We start from the raw sequence: 16,860 nt of genomic DNA on the forward strand, positions 1-16,860 counted from the left end.
GTGAAGGAGACCAAAGGGTAAATGGAGAAGCAAAGGAGATCCTGTTTGTCACTGAGACCAAGGAAAAGATTTTTAAGAAGGCGTTGCCCCAGAATATCCAATGTGGCAGAGTGGGCAGGTAAGATAATGATGAAAAAGCAGCAACAATGAAGTCACTGATAACACTGGCAAGTATAGTTTCAGTGCAAAGGTGAGAGTGGAAGGCAGATTACTATAGGAGGTAGAGACACTAGTAATAAAGTGGAGAAGACGAAGGTGGCAGTCGGATGGGGACATGGGGTAGAAAGAAGATTTCAACTAACATGCAGGAGACTTAAGCATGTTTTACCACTGATAGGAAAGAACCACTAAAGAGAAAAAGTCAAAGATTTGAGGAGGTATGAATAATGGCACCAGAGAGGACCCATCTCTCAGAATGTCAGAGCGGATATGAAATGGACAATAGTTGGGGGTTATTGGCCCTTGACAGAAGAAGGGGCTCCTCTTTCATCATGAGAAAGGAAAGAGAAAAGGACATGCTTTAATGCAGGCAAGTTTGTCAACAGCTCACTGTTCACTGCTCAGAATTTTTTTTTTTCAAGATTTTATTTATTTGAGAGAGACAGCACAAGCAGGAGTGGGTGGGGGAGGTGCAGAAGGAGAGGGAGAGAATCCTTTTTTTTTTAAGATTTTATTTATTTATTTGAGAGAGAGTGAGAGAGAGCATGAGAGGGGAGAGGATCAGAGGGAGAAGCAGACTCCCCGTTGAGCAAGGAGCCCGATGTGGGACTCGATCCTGGGACTTCAGGATTATGACCTGAGCTGAAGGCAGTCACTTAACCAACTGAGCCACCCAGAACCCCGGAGAGGGAGAGAATCTCAAGCAGACTCCCTGCTGAGCATAGAGCCTGATGTGGGGACTCAATCCCACAACCCTGAGATCATGACCTGAGCCAAAATCAGGAGTCTGATGCTCAACCAACTGAGCCACCCAGGCTCCCCACTCCAGAACTGTTCTGATGAGAAATTTCACTTAGAAACACACACTACTACTTGACATACAGTAGGTCCCCAAATAAATGAATACTTGTTAATAATCTGCTGAATATATTAAAAAATAATCTTTGTAGCTTCATGCAAGAAAGATTGCCACGGCGCCTGGGTGGCTCAGTCGTTAAGCATCTGCCTTCGGCTCAGGTCATGATCCCAGGGTCCTGGGATCAAGCCCCGCATCGGGCTCCCTGTTCTGGGGGAAGCCTGCTTCTTCCTCTCCCACTCCCCCTGCTTGTGTTCCCTCTCTCACTGTGTCTCTCTCAAATAAATAAAAATCTTAAAAAAAAAAAGATAAAGAAAGATTGTCATTCAGTGACTTAGCAGATGTCCTAACAAGAAAAGTCATTTTAAAAAAAGTATGCAAAATTATGCCAATTTTTATAGTATAACTGAGTAGTTTTTATGACTAAAATATGAATTTATGTTCACCTAAAGAGACATGTATTTTTTAAGTTCCCATATAGTCACAGATTATTTTTTCTATATACTTTTTGATCACATTTCTAAGCACTTAATAGAAACCATTTGAATAATATAAAAAAGGAAGACTAGCACCCAGTTCACCTGTCAGTTAACATATAGTTTTTCTATTTATAACTTCTCAGTTTAAGAGCCAGTGAAAGAAAAGCAGTTTGATATATGGAAAGAGCAAAGGATAGAGAACCAAGGTGTTTTCTATTATAAACTAGGTGAGTTGTGACTAATCATTTAAACTACTGGGGCTTCAACTTCTTCATTTAGGAATAAGTGTTAAACTAGATGCTAAAATTTCATAATTCCCATGTATCAAAATAAGTATTTTTGACAAGAATAGTTTATCATCCAAGAAAATTAATTTATTTTGCTGTAAATATACACATTCTACACAGCTTAGTTCCCTACCTTCTAGAAAGGACAGTACAGATGAAGAAAGCACAATAAAAAAAATGAAGTAACAGAAAAAACCCATTCCTAATCTAAGGAAAGACCTTATACTACAAATTTAAGAATACACAGGATAGTTTGGGAAAATTTAATGAAAACTACACAAAACTTAAAAAAAAAAAAAAAGGAGCTGCCTCAGCCATAGCTGGCCAACGGGGCCCTCAAAGTCTCCGTCTGGAGCAAGGTGCTGTGGAGCAACGCGGCCTGGGAGGACAAGGATGAATTTTTAGATGTGATCTACTGGTTCTGACAGATCATCTCTGTGGTTCTAGGTGTCATTTGGGGAGTGTGAGCATTGTGGGGTTTCCTGGGAATAGCAGAATTCTGCCTGATCAATGTAGGAGTCCTGTACTTCTGCTTCAGCAACTACCTACAGACAGGTGAGGAAGAATATGGTGGCACATGGGAGCTCACAAAAGAAGGGTTTATGATATCTTTTGCTTTGTTCATGGTCATTTGGATCATTTTTTACGCTGCCATCCACGATGACTGATGGTGTACAGACCCCACCGCTCTCTGTCCGGTATAAAGGAGCCTCATAGTTACAGCATGGAAACATGATTGTAGGGGCACCCCAGCCACGTGGAACCTGAAGAAAGACCCAGGTTTCCTGGACCAAGATTCAGTGTGTTGGGCATCAGTGTTTTCTGCAAGGGCTGTGATCTGAAACTTTTTAAAGAACCATCTGACTTTTGGGGAAGCATCTCTGAATTGTCCATCACCAACCATTTCTTCTTGGTTATCATCATGAAACACCTGTTTGCTAATGGGAGTGGTCGTTTAATCTGACGCACCTCTGGATCCAGATGAAACATTAAGTTGTCTTCCTCATTTCTCCACCAGGTGTAGTTTTTAAACTATCAGCGGCATTTCAAGTCTTCTGAAAACAGTGTGGCAGTATGTGCGTGGGCCATGGAGTCTAATAACAGTTTCCACTGTAGAATGTTTTCGGGTACTTGAATAAATCAAATCTTTAATTGAGGAAAAAAAAAGAAAACTACAAAAAGCTTCCCTATTTCAATAAGGTGGAATCCTTCATGAACGCATGTACTTAAAATCAAGTTATGTACGTAGGAATGAATATATGTTCTCTACAACTCTTAAAAACAAAGGGAAAAGGGGTTAACTTTACAGAACTAATAAGCAGATGTGAACCGCGGATTCTATACCTAGCCCAAACTACGCATCGTGTCTGAAGGAAAAAAGGATATTCTGTCAGATGTGCAAGGACTAAAAAAACCCAAAACAACAACAAAGCAAAGCAAAGCAAAAAGTTATCACTCAGGTACCCTTTCTGAATAAGACACTTGCGTTGTGTAAGAATAAAAAAATGAATTAAAAATTAGACCTTAAGAATCAAAAAAGGGGGCAAGAAACCAAGTCAGTAGGTTACCTGTTCTTTCAAAATACTTTATTTTTGAACAAAATGACTTTTTTTTTGTTCTTTCTGAACAGTCTAAAAACATGTGTAAAAAACAACAGCCTCTCTCCCTTGAGGTGCCTCCCAAATGTGCTCTATCCTTTTCCTACCATTCAACCTCATCTACACAGTCTACTGGACAGGGAGCAAACTTTAGGCTCAGAAGGCTTGGGCTCAAGTCTAATTTCTTTCTCTTTTTTTAAGTGGGCTTTAATGCCTGGCGTGGAGCCCAATGTGGGGTTTGAACTCACAACCCTGAGATCAAGACCTAAGCTGAGATCAAGAGTTGGACACCTAACTGACTGAGCCACCCAGGTGCCCCAAAATTAAATATTTAATTTATCTATATGTCATATAGATAAATTACATATATGATATATAATTATTTATTATATTACTTATATATATATTATATATATATAGCACTGTGTAAAGAACAAAATGTTATGAATCCAGACTTCACTCAGAAGATTTTTCTATGATACAATTCCTGAGTCCCTGGGTAAAATGATTCTCTTGTTTCGATAAACTCCTGGGACATTTTATAAGTGTCTGGAGCTGCCTTACAAATAAACGATACTGAGTGCAAGAAAGATGGGGCTTTAGTGAACTTTTGCTGTGTGTTACAGAATATATTAAAAAATATACTCTCCCCTGGGTATTTTCACAAGCATAAATTATTGAAAGGGAACGCTAGAGTATCAGAGGAGGTTTATCTGCTACAGTGATAGTACGTAGTGAGTTCAAAACAACCTGCACAGGCCATCAGGACTGATTTGGAGATACAGATAAGGAGGAGAAGAATGTAGAATGCTTACATTTTTGGGATTGGGAGTGAAATGAGCCAGTGACATAGTTGGAATGTGACAAAATAGGAAAACTGTGCTGTGAAGGCTCTATTCTGGCTATTTTGGTAATTCTTAAAATAATGATAATGATATAAATATGAGGAAAACCTCAGGCAAAAGAAGTGAATTAAAATAAAAGTCGCGGCAACACGATCTAGTGAGTGCTACTTTGAAGGGAGGTCTGGGGACGAGATGGAAGAGGGGAGAGATCTGGGTGGCAGTGAAAGGATGCGGTTAGGGACTGAACAGAGAAGGACTGTACTGAGCATGTGGGCTGGGAGATTTCTTGAGTGGCAGAGACCCACCATGGTATCTCCTGCTGACTGTGACCACAGTCAGTGCAAGCTCCGTGATTTATGCATCACACTGCATTGCTTGACAGGTCTGATACCATTCCTCACGTGGAAGGAAACCCCAGGGGGGCCAGAGTAGGTGAGTTAGAAAAACTGCAATGAGTATTTTAAGTATCTTCTCTCTTTTTTTTTTTTTTTGTATGCTGGTTTTATATGGGTGACCTTAATAAAAATTACTCTCAGATTCATTTTGGTTTACTATCAGTTGGCACTAATATACAGTTTCTCAAATGAGGAACTGGCAAGAGCTAATATTGCAGGTATTACTGAATTCCTAGTGGCTTCACGAAGGCTTACACTATATTAGTATAATGAGAGAGCTTATACTGCTCAGTCGTATATAATTACAAATGCTTATCATCTGTATTAGTAACTTAATGACTGAGTTAATTTTTCCATGAATAGAAATGCATTAATAGAAATTGTAAAGGAAATTTATGGTTGCTTATAAAAGGTTCTTTACTAATTTAGCCTATAAGCAAATTTTGGAACCAATTATTTTCTTTTGCAGGGACTATGAACAATCTTTTCTATGTTTCTGGGGCTGTTATTTCTAAAACTGTCTCTGCCTTGGATGCAGAGAAAATAGTGATGTCTATAGGACACTCCAAGGAAGACAGTCGTTTGAGCTTTCTGAAAGTCATTCTATCCCATAAGAAATGACCAAAATGCAGAGACTTTCGTGTCCAGGATGGTACACAGAGGTGATACTTAAAACAAACAAACAAACAAACCACAAAACAAAAACAAAACCTTATGGGACCCTGAACTGGCCTCAAAAGATAACAATAGAAGATAAAATGTTAACAAGTTTTCTAAAAAAAAAGTTAACAACTTTTTTTAGACACCAGCACTAGAGAATTCCCAGAAATTGCCTTTCAAATGTGGTTGCAGTCTGTGAACAGGGAAATATATAAAATTTTAACTAGAAAGAAAATGTCACTAAATAAGTTTATTCCAAAGCTATGCTAATGATGACTCACTAAAATGAAATGAAGCAAACATGTAAGGTCCAAAATCAATACTATGGTTACTTCCTCATTTCATTAAGATAAAATCAGACTTGGGTGTAAGCTAATTTCTAAGCCACAATGTATGGAAATAGCATTTGATTAGGAAAAGCCTGAGAATTTCTTCTGAAACCAGTAAACAGGTTTCAGGACAGAAACTTCTTTTTTTCTTTGAGATAACAGAAAGGTGTTCAATCATGAGTTTGTTTTAAATATTTCTACCCCTATTTTCTCTTACACTGTTTCTTTGCCCCAACCTAGAATCATGTTTGGGTCTCCATCCTAAAAATAAATATATAAAACTATTGTTTTTTCCTGTTTTCCCCCTTTTACCTAATTCACTTTTCTCCTTTTCATTCACAAAGTTCCCAAAAGCACAATTACACTCGACACTTGGGCTGCTTCACCACCTGCCCACCCCCTGACTCCACGAAACTTGGATTCTGCCCCTATGACTCTAATGAGACTACTCTCTCAAGTTCACCACTGGGCAGCCACTTGTGAAAGAATGAAATTAGACCACTATCTTACACAATACACAACAATTAACTCAAACTGGATTCAAGGCTTTAACATGAGACCTGGAATCATAAAACTCCCAGAAGACACAGCTGGGTAAGCTCCTTGACATAATCTTGACTATGATTTTTGAGGTTTGACTCCAAGAGCAAAGGCGACAAAAACAAACAAGTAGCACTACATCAAACTAAGAAGCTTCTGCACAGCAAAGGAAACCATCAACAAAATGAAAAGGCAGTCTACTGAATAGGAGAAAATATTTGCAAATCATACATCCAATAAGGGGTTAAGATCCAAAATTAGCACTCCTACAACTCAACAACAACAACAACAACAACAACAAACCTGATTAAAGAATGGGCAGAGGAAATGGGTAGACATTTTTCCAAAGAAGACATACAGATGACCAACAGGTATAGGGGAAGATACTCAACATCACTAATCATCAGGGCAATGCAAATCAAAACCACAATAAGCTATCACTTTACACCTGTCAGAAAGGGTAGAATCAAAAAGACAAGAAATAAGTACTGGTAAGGATGTGGAAAAAGGAAATGCTTGTACACTGTTGGTAGGAATGTAAATTGGTACAGCCACTATGGAAAACAGTATGGAGGTTCCTCAAAAAATTGAAAATAAAACTGCCATAAAACCATTCCATTGTTGAGTATTTATAGAAAAAAACCCAAAAACAAAAATTATTTACAATAACAAACAAGCATTATTTACAATAGCCAAGAATATGGAAACAGCCTAAGTGTACTGACATATGAATGGATAAGTGGATCAAATAGATAACTTCCAGTTATAAAATAAATAAGTCACAAGGATATAATGTGCAGCATGGTGACTATAGTAATAAAACTGTATTGCACATCTGAAAATTGCTGAGTGTAGATTTTAAAAGTTTTCATCACAAAAATTTTTTTTAACTATGTATGGTGGCAGATGACTTATTGTAGTGGTCATTTTGTAACGTATACAAGTACATTACATTGTACATCTGAAACTAATATAATGTTATATGTCAATTATTCCTCAAAAAAAAAAAAGTTCACCAGACTTGCTGATTTTCAAATAAAGAGAGCAGCTCTTACACCACTCTATCTCTCATACAATGGCAGAGCTGGACACCCTCTCAAGATTTTTCCTCAGCTTCTGTGATACCACATTCCTCTAGAAAATTTTGGACTCATTTTCCTTAATTAGATCTTCGTCTACCAAGGTTCTATCCTCTGGCCTTTATGTTTTGTTCTATATGCTATCTCTGGCTTTAATTACCTGTCCATGTGGATTATTTAAAAATCTAGTTATGCAATCCTGACTACCCTGCTCAGTTTCAGACATAAACTTTCAGCTGCCTACCATACATCATCACAGACCTTGCTTTACCTCACATTCAAATGTTCATGGGAGAGAGCTCAGAATGGGCAAGAGAGGAATAGATTGAAAGCAACAGGAATATCCAAACCAGAAGAATTGTTACTTATAGTCCATTCATGAAAGAATATTATGTATGGCACTATTAAAATAACATGCTAAAGTGTTTAATAATGTGGAAAATGCTTATAATAGTAAAAAAACAGCAGAATAAAAATTGTGTATGCAATTTGGCTTCAACTGTGTAAAAAATGAACTGGAAGAAACTGGAAAGGTACATTTCAAAAATTTAACAGTAATTATCTTGGATGGGTAATATTTTCGTCTTTGTAATTTTATGTATTTTCCTACAAATTTTCTATACTGATCTTGAATTAATTTTAGGATCAGAAAAAAAGGGTATGGTGGGTTCAAGGTCATATTGCATACAGAATAAAATTCTGTCTTCACAGAATGGCATCCAAGGCCTACCAAAATCTGGCCCCTGATGCTGTCTTGTCCTTCACTACAGCCCCCAAACATTTTCGGTTCGGCTTCACTACCTAGACATGTTCTCAACACTGTCCACTTTTATGGTTCTGTGTTCCTGCTTATCAAGTCTGTTTCTCTCCTACCCCAAAGCAGGACATTTTGAACCTGAAGATCTTTGCTCCCTAAACCATAATATAGAGCTGGAGGGCAACGCTCAAAATTTTCTCTTGGTTTAGCTAAGAAAGAAAAATTCTAGAAGTTTTTTTTTATCCAATCCATAATGAATATTATTGGTATCAATAATAAGCATAAAAGTGGCTAAAGGGGCACCTGGGTGGCTCAGCCCGTTAGGTGCTGACCTTTGGTTTTGGCTCAGGTCACGGTCTCATGGGTCTTGAGATCAAGCCCTGTGAGGGGCTCTGTGCTCAGGGTGGAGTCTGCTTGAAGATTCTTTCCCTCTGCCCCTCCCCTCACTCTCGGGCCTGCATTCATGCTCTCTCTTCCAAATCAATCAATCAATCAATCAATCTTTTTGAAAAAAGTAGCTAAAATAACTCACTAGCTAAAATGATTAAAATTGCTTTTGGCTGTATGAACTGCCACAAAAATTAATTCTTAACACAGTTTATTTATTTTAGAAAGAGAGAGAGAGAGAGCGAGAGCACGCACTTGCGCATGAGCTGGTGGGGAGAGAGAGGAAGAGGGAAAGAATCCCAAGTGGACTGCACTGAGCGCAGAGCCCAACGCAGGGCTCCATCTCTCACGACCCTGAGATCATGACCTGAGCTGGAACAAACATTCCTACGTTTAAAGGACTGAGCCACACAGGCACCCCTCTTAACATAGTTTAGACATGTAAAATCTGATCCGGGAAAATTGGACTTTATTAAAAAAATAGCTATTATACACATTCTAACAGATTAATAAAAATTAGGATATTATAATTTTTATACTTGTTTTATAACTCAGGTTTATTGCAAAATATATAAAGAGAATAATCACCAAGAAAAATAATTTTATGAAAAACAAGTGAAAAGTAATAGAAATAGTTCAACTGCCTGGAATAGTGCCTGGCACATAGTAAACACACAATTATTTGTTAAAGGAAAGAATGAACTGTATAGAAAACTGTCCAAGGACTTAGACTGGTTTAATAGAGTTTTGTCAGAAAATGCTTTTTTTATTATTATTAGTATTATTTTAGAGAGAAAGAGCACAAGCATAAGCAGTGGGGGAGAGGGAGAGACTCTAAAGAAGACTCCACGCCCAGGATAGAGCCTGACATGGGGCTCAACCTCACAGTCCATGAGACCACGACTTGAGCTGAAATCAAGAGTCAGACGCTTAACCGACTGAGCCACCCAGGTGCCCCTATTATTATTAATTTTTATTTTTAAGTAGGCTCCACTCCCAACATGGACTTGAACTCATAACCCCGAGACCAAGAGCTGCATTCTCTATGGACTGAGCCAGCCAGGTGCACCAGAAAATGTTTTTTTAAAACAACTTTATTGTGATATAATTCCCACACTATATGATTCATCCAAAATGTACAATTCAATGGTTTTTAGTGTATTCAGATTGTGAAACCACCAGAATCTGTTTTAGAACCTTTTCATCACCTCTGAAAGAAACCTCATCAGCAGTCACTCCCCTTTTCCCTCCAACCCCCCAGGCCTGGGCAACTACTAATTTACTTTCTGTCTCAATAGACTGAATTTATATAAAATGCCCAGAATAGGAAATCATATAATATGTAGCCTTTTGTGATGGTTTCTTTCACTTAGCATGATGTTTTCAAAGTCCATCCATGTTGTAGCATGTATCAGTACTTCATTTTTTTATTGCTGAATAATATTCCATTGTACGGTGTTCCACATTTATCCATTTGATCAGCTGACAGACATTGGGGTTGTTTTGACTTTTGACTATTATGATTAATGTTGCTATGAAAAGTCTTGTATAAGTGTGTTGACATGTTTTTTATAGAATTTTAAGATTTATTTATTTATTTGACAGAGAGAGACAGCGAGAGAGGGAACACAAGCAGGGGGAGTGGGAGAGGGAGAAGCAGGCTTCCCACAGAGCAGGGAACCTGATGTGGGGCTTGATCCCAGGACCCTGGGATCATGACCTGAGCTGAAGGCAGACGCTTGACGATTGAGCCACCCAGGCGCCCCTGTGTTGACATGTTTTTTCTTTTTTTTTTTTAAATTTTATTTGTACTTATTTATTTTAAAAAAGATTATTTATTTATTTGACAGAGAGAGAGTGAGAGAGCACAAGCAGGGGGAACAGAAGAGGGAGAGGGAGAAGCAGGCTCCCTGCTGAGCAGGGACCACAACGTGGGGCTCGATCCCAGACCTGAGCTGAAGGCAGACACTTAACCATCTGAACCACCCAGGCGCTCCCAAGATTTTATTTTTAAGTAATCTGTACACCCAAAGTGGGGCTCGAATTTACAACCCCAAGATCAAGAGTCCCATGTTCCACCAACTGAACCAGCCAGGCACCACTGTGTTGACTTGTTTTCATTTCTCTTGGGTAGATTAGAGGAACCACCAGATCATATGGAACTCTGTTTAACATCTGAGGAATTGCCAGTCTGTTTTACAAAGTGGCTGCACTAGAAAATGCTTTCCTGATGAAGATTCAGTATAAATGTACTGCTCTTTAAGATGGTTTTTAATAATAAATGCAAGTCAAAAAGTTATTCAAGTTAAAATGTCAGACGTTCTAATGTCCCATTTCCCCCCTACTGGATAAGTCCTATTAATCTTTCAGAGCTTAGTTCACATGCTACCTCTTCTAAGGAGTCTTTCCTATTTTCTCAGTCAGAATTAATAGCTCCCTTTCTTCTTTGAACTGCCATACAATTTGATTTGTACATTTACTGTAGACTTTGTCACTCTGCCCTATATTGTACTTAACAGTATATGCGTCAGTATCTCTCACTAAACTACAGACTTTTTGATGATAAAATTATATTTTATACCTATGTTTATAGTAACAATTATATTACATATATTATATATTATTTTATTATAATATATTCATAAATTGTTATGATGGACATATCATTTGAGATAATGAAAAGGGTTCATGCAAAAGATGAAAGTAAATGTCCTATACAGTACTTTCATAGAACAAATTTATTGGGGTGCCTGGGTGGCTCAGTCCATTAAGCATCTGCCTTCGGCTCAGGTAATGATCCTAGGATCCTGGGATTGAGCCCCACATCAGGCTCCCTGCTCAGCGAGGAGTCTGCTTCTCCCTCTCCTCTGCTCTTCCCCCTGCTCCTGCTTGCTCTCTCTCTCATGCTGTTTGTGTCTCTTCTCAAATAAATAAATTTTAAAAAATCTTTAAAAAAGAACAAATTTATTAAGGTAATACATTTAATAAAAGATAAATTTGAAATATTATCAATAAATGTTATTTGCTGATGAACAAAATATATCTCAAGACTTATAGTACAAGCAAAAATGGCTTAAATAAACACAAATACAAGTGGGAAAAGAGGGACTTGCCTAAAATTGTTAAGTAAAAATTAATTACTACATAAACCTATATGTGTTAATTTTATTAAATCACATTAGTTTGCAGAATGATTGAACGGACTCATCAATGCTATTGCAGAAAATTCATGGCAAAATGTTCCTGTATTATGAAGTTTAAAAAGGAGAAAACATTCTTCTTAATACTAATCAACTTTACTTAAATATAGTAATATGTAAATAATTGGCCTGATTTAATAAAGGTTGGGGGAGGGGCTGAAATACTTATTCATTTAAAAATTGTGGTAAAGGGGCACCTGGGTGGCTCAGTCAGTTAAGTGTCCAACTCTTGGTTTTGGTTCAGGTCATGATCTCAAGGTTGTGGGATTGAGCCCTGTGTCAGGCTCCACACATGGTATGGAGTCGGCTTGAGATTCTCTCTCCTTCTCCCTCTGCCCCTCCCCCCTGCTCACTCTCTCTCTCAAAAAACAAACAAACAAAGAACCCAAAAACAAAACCTATGGTAAAATACACATAACATAAAATTTACTATCTTAACCATTTTTAAGTGTGCAGTTCAGTAGTCTTAAATACATATTGTATCAAATCTCTAAGAACTCTTCTCCTCTTGTAAAAGTGAAACTCTGTACACATTAAACAATTTCCCATTCCTTCCTCCCCCCAGGTCCTAGCAACCATCATTCTACTTTCTGTCTCTGAGTATGACCACCCTAGATAACTCACATAAATGGAATTTTATATAAATTAATATATAAATAAATATACACAAATTTATAAATTATATATATAAAATCAATATATAAAAATATATAATATATAAAAACAATATATATATATAAATGATGTATATACACACACACATATATATAGTGAATGGTAGGTGAACAGATTATTTGTGGTACATTCAGACCACAGAATTATTATTTGGTGATAAAAAGAAATGAGCTATGAAGCTCTGAAGACATGGAAGAACCTTAAAAGCATATTACTGAGTGAAAGAAGCCAATCTGAATAAGGTTACCTACTATATGATTTCAAGTATACGACACTCTAGAAAAGGCTAAATCCAAGGTGCCTGGGGTTAGGGAAAAGGAGAGATGAACAGATGACAAAGATTTTTAGGGCACTGAAACTATGCTGTATACTGTAAGGGTGGATACATGTCAGAACACATTTGTCAAAGCCCACATGATATAGAACACCAAGAGTGAACCTGAATGAAAACCATGGGCTTCTTCACGAGTGATAATGATGTGTCAACTGTAGGTCCATCAATTGTAACAAATGTACCCTCTGGTGGGAGATGTAGATCCTGTTCCCTGAGCACATCTCTGACTCCAGCAACTCTGTCACAACCTCATTCCTTTCACATGTACTTTTCTTCACAATCACTGAGGCCTGCATCTTCTAACCATTTTGTTTTCCTATTTATCTTCCTGGCCTGGTTTCTTTCCTTATGAAGTGTGGACCCCATGACTGCTTAAAATTCCTTTCTCACCAACACTCTAATTCCCTAGCCTCCTTGGCCTTTCCACAGACCTACCGCATCTAAACCTGGATCAAACCTTCTATCCATTTTTTCCTATCTCAAACCTATGAGCACTGCTGGAGAAAAATGCATGAACATACACACTGCCATCATTAAAATTCATGGTTTTTTTTAGAGAGAGAGAGAGAGAGAGCAATCATGGGGGAGGGGCAGAGGGAGAGAGAGAGAATCCCAAGCAGGCTCCATGATCAGTGCAGAGCCCAACACGGGGCTTGATCTCTGGACCCTGAGATCATGACCTGAGCCAAAATCAAGAGTTGGGATGCTTAACTGACTGAGCTGCCCAGGTGCCCCTAAAGTTATGTTTTAAATTCTAGTTGGGCCTTTTGGATTTGTCTTTGGCCAGCTTTCTCTCCTCACTTATAGAAGCTTTTCTGATCTTTTATCATTATCCCCATGTTCTTTTTCTCCCTTTTTCAGTTGCTACTGAGAAAGCTAAGGTCGTCAGATGAGAATTCTCTTAAACTCCTGCCTTAAGCCAATCTACTAACTTTGCATAAGTCACTCCTCTGCTTTTGGCTCTGTAGATCCTACAGTATCAACATTAAGTCCAGACTCCTTGTAGAGATCATTCTCTCTCCCTCTCTTTATGTGTCAGCAGTAATACGCAATTATAGTAGCGTCCCCCCACCCCCCGCCTTATCCATGGGGGCTACGTTCCAAGACTCCCACTGGATGCCTGAAATCCGAAAGTATGGAATCCTATGTGTACTATGTTTTTTCGTATGCATACATACCTTTGATAAAGTTTAATTTATAAATTAGGCACAGTTAGAGATTGGCAAAGATAACTAACAATGAAACCGAATTACAATATACAGCAACAAGTTATGTGAATGTGGTCTCGCTTAAAATACTGTACTATAGTCACCCTTCTTTTTGTGATGTGAGATGATGAAATGTCTGTGATGAGTGAGGCAAATGACACAGGCATTGTGATATAGCCTCAGGCTACTGCTGACCCCCTGACCGTATGTTAGATGAGGACCATCTGCTTCCTTACTGCAGCCGACCTCTGGTAACTGAAACTGCAAAAAGCAGAACCATAAGGGTGGAAAATACTACACAAAGGTATCCCTCACTTTCTGAAAGTCTGTGTTTGCCATTTCACATTTAAAAAGACCTACATTGGTGCCTGCTAAATGAAAGAAGTCTGAAGAGGATTTTTGCTTTCACGAAAAAAGCTATTACCAGAATAAGGTGGATCTTTCCTAAATGTGAAGTGCTGGAATGTGAATTTTTGGAAAGGGGGGGTGGTACTCTCTCCCTTTTGCCATTATCTTATGAAAGATTTCATAGGAATGTTCGACATTGGATAGCGGGGTAAACCTGTATTCATAGTGCTCCCAGTACATACCATGCCCCTGTTCCTTGCCACTGTGTATATGTACTATTTCTTCTATCACTTCATTTCCTTCTCCAGCTAGACTTTTTTCAAAACCTTGCTAAGGAATTCTCTTCCACTGCCCCGCCCCCCAAAATAGTTAAACACTTCTACCTTTTCTTGTATTTTTTACTACCGTAAATTTTACGCTGCATGGAAATTTTTCATAAAGGCAATTGAAACGACAGATTTGGGTAAAATGACTGGTGGGCAGAAACAAGAATTTTAAGAATTGAGTGAGAGGTAAAATCAGAGTGGGACAGTGAGGAAAGATTTCATTCATTCAACACACAACCGACATTTATTAAGGACACGGCATGCGTAGCAAACATTGCAGGCAAGCAGTGGGTGGATTATAGGTTGGGACAGGTATGGGCATAAAGCCAATGAGACATTTGATCTAGCTCTTGAAGAATGGTTGGAATTTGAATCCACTACAAGAATGGTGAAGAAGAGGTGGAAAAGGAGAGAGTACCAAGGAGACAGAAACACATAAACATTTGGCTGCTATAAGCTGACCAGTCTTGGCTAAAATGGGTGATTTAGGAAGAGCATTATTAGGAAATACAACTGAAAGCCTAATCATAGAATCCTGGAGTCAGAAAGGGCCATGAGCACCATCTACGTCACCAATCCTTCTAACGAAGGACAGTGTCCCTGACAAAAGGACAGGGTACCGAGGTAGCCTATTCACTACTGTACTCGTCTAAATATTAGAGATTACTTTTCTAATATTATACTGGATAGAGACATATCTTCTTTAACATGTCCCCAGTGATCCTAGGTTCTGTCCTCTGATGCACCCAGCATAAGCCTATTCCTTCTTTATGGGACAGTCTTTCAAAAATCTTTCATTTAATTGATTTGTGACCTGGAACAAATTATGTTGCTTTTCTGAGGATCAACTTTCTCATTTCTAAAACAGTGGTGTGATAGGGGTGCCAGGGTGACTCAGTAAGTTAAGTATCCGACTTTTTTCTTTTTTAAAGATTTATTTATTTGTCAGAGAAAGAGAGAAAGAGAGAGAGAAAGCACACATAAGCAGGCTCCCCACTGAGCAAGAAGCCTGATGTGGGACTCAATCCTAGGACCCTGGGATCATGACCTGAGCCGAAGGCAGACGCTTAACCGACTAAGCCACCCAGGCGTCCCAGGCATCCTGACTCTTGACCTCACCTCAGGTCTTGGTCTGAGGGTTGTGAGTTTGGCCCCGTGTTGGGCTCCACGCTGGGCATGGAGCCTACTTAAAACAAAACCCAAAACAAAACAGTGGTGTGACAGAGGCTAACTGTGATAGAGGCTAACTGAATCTTTTTCTGGGCAACTGGACATCCAGCAAAGACTACATTTCTCAACCTTTCTTGTGGCTGGATGTGGCTTTCTGTGTAAGTTCTGGTCAATGGGCTCTGGGCAATAGGGACCCCCCCCTTCCCCTTTCCTCCTTTCTAGTGGCTAGAATTCGGATGTGGGGTAAACTAACTTGGTCCCTGTGGATGAGAACAATACCCTGGGCATGACAGAGCAACAAGATAAAGCCAGAGCCCCTGACAACTTGACAGAGCAGAGCCACCACATCAGCTTGGAATTTATATGAGAGAAATAAACTTCTATATCTTTTAAGCCACTTATTACTTTTTAATGTATGTGTTACAGCACCCAACATATATCCTAACCCAATAGGAAATAACACCTCTATAAAAGGGATTTTATAAGAACTAAATAAAATTAAGAAAGTAAAATATACATACACACAATTTTTTTGTTGTATTATTTGAAGACTATCATCTCCTCTCTTGAGACTCACCTCATAATTCAAGATTCTTCAGAATCTTTTTTTTTAAGATTTATTTATTTATTTGAGAGAGGGAGAGGGAGAGAGAAATAAGCAGACTCTGTGCCAAGCGCAGAGCCCAATGCAGGGCTCTATCTCACGACCCTGAGATCAGGACCTGAGTCGAAACCAAGAGTCAGATGCTTAACCAATCATGCCACCCAGGCACCTCAGATTCCTCAGAATCTTTATATACTTCTCTGGATCTCTATTTGCTAGTATCCCTCAAAGGCTTATACCCCAAACTGAACATTAATTCTTTATAAGCCATGTACATAGAACAGCATATACTTCCCCAAATGACTTCCTTCTATATTTAATTTAGGGGTCTCTGTGTTACTGTCATCCTTAGCAAAGCTACAACAGATCCTCTCTCCAAATATCTGTATACTTTCAATAAATATTTATAAACTGCCTACTGTGCAAGACTTAGTGATGTAATAGTGAATATTAACTTGCTGGTGTAAAATGGCATTAATAATATTTTTACAAGGCACAACTATCCAGTAATGAGACTGAATTTTGAGGACTTCCTACTGGAATGTCACACCTTGGGGGGGAAAAAGCATATGCATGAGTACTATGTTTCTTATGTTTGATATACAGTAATTTGGGGGCAAATCT

The 16,860-nt window shown here is 38.5% G+C and overlaps 1 protein-coding gene and 1 pseudogene across 1 annotated transcript in view; one reads left to right on the top strand and one right to left on the bottom strand.

Annotated features, from left to right (window-relative positions):
- EEIG2 (EEIG family member 2) overlaps positions 1-16,860 on the bottom strand; it is an 85,346-nt gene that overhangs the window by 53,324 nt on the left and 15,162 nt on the right. The window lies entirely within an intron of this gene.
- On the top strand, positions 2,048-2,709 carry LOC112824455 (GEL complex subunit OPTI-like; annotated as a pseudogene).

Source organism: Callorhinus ursinus, unplaced genomic scaffold, assembly GCF_003265705.2.
Source record: "Callorhinus ursinus isolate GAN/ISIS: 27379988/994484 unplaced genomic scaffold, GSC_fseal_2.0 scaffold9, whole genome shotgun sequence".
NCBI classification, from domain to species: Eukaryota; Metazoa; Chordata; class Mammalia; order Carnivora; family Otariidae; genus Callorhinus; species Callorhinus ursinus.